This window comes from Gastrolobium bilobum, unplaced genomic scaffold, assembly GCF_033153095.1.
Source record: "Gastrolobium bilobum isolate Gb01-03AN ecotype WA unplaced genomic scaffold, APGP_CSIRO_Gbil_v1 utg24640, whole genome shotgun sequence".
Classification (NCBI taxonomy): Eukaryota; Viridiplantae; Streptophyta; class Magnoliopsida; order Fabales; family Fabaceae; genus Gastrolobium; species Gastrolobium bilobum.
In genome coordinates this window covers 1-4,754 of record NW_026899803.1, presented here as the reverse complement: position 1 = coordinate 4,754, position 4,754 = coordinate 1, and the positions used below count along the sequence as shown (strand labels likewise).

At 39.0% G+C, this 4,754-nt stretch overlaps 1 non-coding gene across 1 annotated transcript; it reads right to left on the bottom strand.

Annotated features, from left to right (window-relative positions):
* Positions 1–1,454: 1,454 nt before the first annotated feature.
* Positions 1,455–1,561, bottom strand: LOC133293704 (small nucleolar RNA R71). Its single transcript, XR_009749089.1, has one exon. It is a non-coding gene; the product is annotated as a small nucleolar RNA R71 (small nucleolar RNA).
* Positions 1,562–4,754: the final 3,193 nt, after the last annotated feature.

The following is a 4,754-nucleotide window of genomic DNA, read 5'->3' as shown; positions in this document are numbered from 1 at the left end:
ACTTCTCTCTAAATTTCTTTAGGACTTAGTATTTGTATTAGTTAGTTTTTTATTGTAATTGCACTTGAAGATTGAAGATTCTCTACATGGAAATGGAGTTTGATCTTTATTCTCTTATATCTTCCTTAGTTATGTCTGAGTAGAGTCATTGTAGTCTGAATTCAATGGAACTCAATGATATTCTTATGTATGTTTGATTAATATGATGAAGTGTTTTTCATGTGTTGATATGAGATTTTCTGATTCAATTCTTTCTACTAAGGGAGGAGTGTAGAACAGGAATGTTTACACTACTCCTATATCTGACAATCTCATCATCAGGATTATAGTACTCAAGGAATTGATACTATAGTTCTGATGTAATCTTAAGACCTTAGTATTTCATGCATGTATTAAGAAAGGAATCACCAAGGGATTGGGGTTTCTGATTAATGTATCTATCGGGGTAGTAAGGGATTACATCTTGAGGATAAGTAAAAGGTTGATTAACATCACAGGAAAAAGAGTTCATCATATGATCAGTTTACATGAGTTTATTGTTGAGGAAAGTTGTTTTTTGACTACTTGTTTTTATAAATCTTAATTCAAATTTTTAGTATTAGATTAATTTACTTTCAAATTAACTTTCTGGTGACAAAACATTCATGATTTTTACAAACCTTTGTTTAATTTAAATTAGTTTTATATGGTTCATTGGTGTTTGAATACAAATATTTGTGGGAACGATCTTTACTCATCATTTTATTACTTGTACGACTAGTACACTTGCTAGATCCGCAACAAGTTTTTGGCGCCGTTGCCGGGGAATTGTTTTTCAACATTGATTGATACTAATAGAAATCTGAGATTGAATCTTTTATTTTTAGTATTTTACTTTTAGTTAAGTTTTTGGTCGATTTTAATTCTGGTGTATGCGAGGTACAGTTGATCCAAATTTTTTGTTGTATGATCTAGAATTAGAAAGGACAGTGAGGAAGAACAAAAGGGCAGCCAGACAAAGAAGACAGTTTCAAGAAAGGGGTGAAACCAGTGCTGTAAACCACGAAGAAGTTATGGCAGAGAACCACAGACCACCACCACCACCAGAACAGAGGACACTGGGAGAGTACATGACTCCTGCAGTGATCCCTCCCATTGGGAGTGTTGTGCGCCCTACAGTGGAACCAAACAACTTCGAATTGAAGCCTGCATTGATACATTTGGTACAGAAAGATCAGTTTGCTGGAACCAGTGCAGAGGACCCATACTTGCATATAGAAAATTTTCTACTGTTGAGTGATACTGTGAAAGTTAATGGTGTCACAAGGGATGCAATTCTGTTGAGACTATTCACTCATTCACTGACGGATGATGCAAGGAGATGGTTGCAATCATTGCCTCAGGGGAGTATAACAACTTAGGATGATCTGCAAACCAAGTTCTTGCAGAGATTTTTCTTAGCATCCAAGAGGGCTAAGTTGAAGGATGAGATTACAGGCTTCAAGCAAAAAGAGTCAGAATCCATCTATGAGGCTTGGGAGAGATTCAAGACTTTATTGAGGAAATGTCCACAACATGGAATAGAAGTGTGGAATCAAGCAACAATATTCCTCCAAGGCTTGACAACCAACACTAGGACATTGGTGCATACCACTGCTGGTGGATCATTGACCACCAAGACTCCTCAAGAAGCTTTGGATATCTTTGAATCATTGGAATCTCAGGAATTTGATAATGCCTCATTGCCTGACAGAAGGGCAGGGATCATTAAGTTGGATGGGTATGATGCCCTATTGGCAAGGAATGACCAGTTGATGCAGACACAAAGACAACAGCAACAGCAGTTGGATGTTCTCATTAAGCAACTATCCTCACAAAAGGTTGCTTCTGTGGACACCAAGTGCGTGTGTGCTATCTGTGGGAAGGGCCATGTGACAGAGGAATGTGATTATGGGGGATCATCAGAACAAGCAGAAGCTAATGGAGTGTGGTATGACAACAACAACCAGAGGAATTACAACAACCAGGGGCGAAATGTGTATGTGCTACCATGGAAGAACAAGAATCAGCACCCAGGGTTTAGTTATAGTTCCAACCATCAGTTGAATCCTTCTCTGCATCCTCCTCCAACACACTCATCACAGCCAAGTGATACTGCTGCATGGGAAAAAGCCTTTGCTCAGTTATCCAAGACTACTCAAGATTACATTCAAGGGTCTAATTCATTCAGAGAGGAAACATCTGCATTCATGCAAGAGACCAAGACTTCATTCAGAAATCAGGAAGCATCTATCAGGAATTTGGAGACCCAAATTGGTCAACTATCAAGACAGATATCTGAGAGACCACAGGGGAAGTTTCCTGGTGATACAATGGTAAATCCTAAGGAGCACTGCAAAGCAATCATGACAAGAAGTGGGTTGGTGCTTCAACAGGTGAAAAAGAATGTGGAAGATAAGAAGAATGAAGAGGAGGTTGTGGTTGAAGATGTAGTCTTTGATGATGAAGCAAGAAAAGTGAAGGGAAATAAAGAAAAAGAAACAGTGAAGGAAGATAAAGAAGAAAAAGATGTGGTAGTTGAAAATGATGTTGTGCCCAAGAAGATAATGAAGTGGGAGAAGAAGAAGATGGCTGACAAGCAGGACCAGCCAGTCACTTTGTCTCCATATGCCAAAGTTCCTTACCCTCAGAGGTTAAAGAAAGAGATTCATAAACAGCACTATGCAAGATTTCTGGACATTTTCAAAAATTTGCAAATTAACATTCCATTTTCTGAGGCTTTGGAGAACATGCCTCACTATGCCAAATTCATGAAAGATCTCCTTACTAAGAAGAGAAAATTGAATGATGCTGAAACAGTGGGCCTGACAGCAGAATGTAGTGCCCTGATCCAGAAGAAGCTTCCACCAAAATTGCAAGATCCAGGAAGCTTCAGCATTTCTATTGCTATAGGAGATGTGGAAGTGGGGAAGGCACTCTGTGATTTGGGGGCCAGCATAAATCTGATGCCATTGACGGTATGTAGAGCCTTGGGAATCAACACCATGAAGGAAACTAATCTTATCTTGCATCTTGCAGATAGATCTATTAAGAAGCCTGAAGATGTGGTTGAAGATGTCCTGGTAAAGGTAGACAAGTTTATTTTTCTTGTGGATTTTGTGATACTTGACATGGAGGAAGAGGATACTGAAAGTCCTCTATTGTTGGGAAGACCCTTTTTAGCAACTGCAAGATCTCTGATAGATGTTGAACAGGGGAAGTTGCTGTTGAGGGTGGATGAGGAAACTGTTACAATTGATGTTTTTGAAGCCATCAAACATCCTGTTGATGTGGGGGATTGTTTCAGATTAGATGTGATACAGGAGGTTGTGGAAGAAGTGAGTAGAGAAGAAGAATTTTCAGTTGAGGAAGAAAGATTAGAAAAGGAGACAAGTACAAAAGATTACCAAGAGGAAGCAGAAGTGGAAGAGCTTGAAAAGAAGATTGATGACATTCCCGAGAGAGCGCCTAAGGTAGAGCTTAAAGAACTACCTTCAAATCTGAAGCATGTGTTCCTTGGGGATGATCAAACATATCCAGTAATCATCAATGTAATGTTATCTGAGAGTGAAGAAGTGAAGTTGATTAAGGTACTCAAGAAGAATAAAATGGCTATTGGATGGCAGTTTTCATATCTTAAGGGTATCAATCCTTCCTTTTGCACCCACAAAATATTGATGGAAGAGGAAATCAAACCAGTAAGGCAACCACAGAGGAGACTCAATCCCACTATGAAAGAGGTAGTGAGGAAGGAGGTTGTGAAGCTACTTGATGCTGGAATGATTTATCCTATCTCAGACAGTGCTTGGGTGAGTCCTGTTCAAATAGTACCCAAGAAAGGGGGGATGACTGTGGTGAAAAATGAGAATAATGAACTGATTCCCACAAGGACAATCACTGGCTGGAGAATGTGCGTTGATTACCGGAGGTTGAACAAGGTAACAAGGAAGGATCATTTTCCACTTCCTTTCTTGGATCAGATGTTGGAAAGATTGGCAGGACATGCCTTCTACTGTTTCTTGGACGGCTACTGAGGTTACAATCAGATAGCTGTCGCCCCAGAAGATCAGGAGAAGACTGCATTTACATGCCCATATGGAATTTTCGCATACCGGAGGATGCCTTTCGGCTTATGCAATGCTCCTGCCACTTTTCAAAGGTGCATGCTTTCCATTTTCTCTGACATGGTAGAAGAATGCGTAGAAATTTTTATGGATGATTTTTCTGTATTTGGTTGTAATTTTCATGTATGTCTGGAAAATTTGGATTCTGTTTTAAAAAGATGTCAAGATTGTAATCTGGTTTTGAATTGGGAGAAATGTCACTTCATGGTGACTAAAGGAATTATTCTTGGGCATAAGGTGTCTAGAACAGGAATAGAAGTGGATAGGGCAAAAATTTCTGTGATAGAGAAACTCCCTTAACCTATTAATGTCAAAGGTGTGAGGAGCTTTCTTGGTCATGCAGGATTTTATAGGCGGTTTATTAAAGATTTTTCAAAAATTGCCAAGCTTTTATGTAAGTTGTTGGTTAAGGACCAAGAATTTATGTTTGATGATGAATGTCTGCATGCATTCCATGTTTTGAAAGAAAAGTTGACCACTGCACCTATCATGATGGCACTTGATTTTTCATTACCATTTGAATTAATGTGTGATGCCAGTGACTATGCTGTAGGAGTGGTATTAGGCCAAAGAGTAGATAAATTATTGCATGTCATTTACTATGCCAGTAAA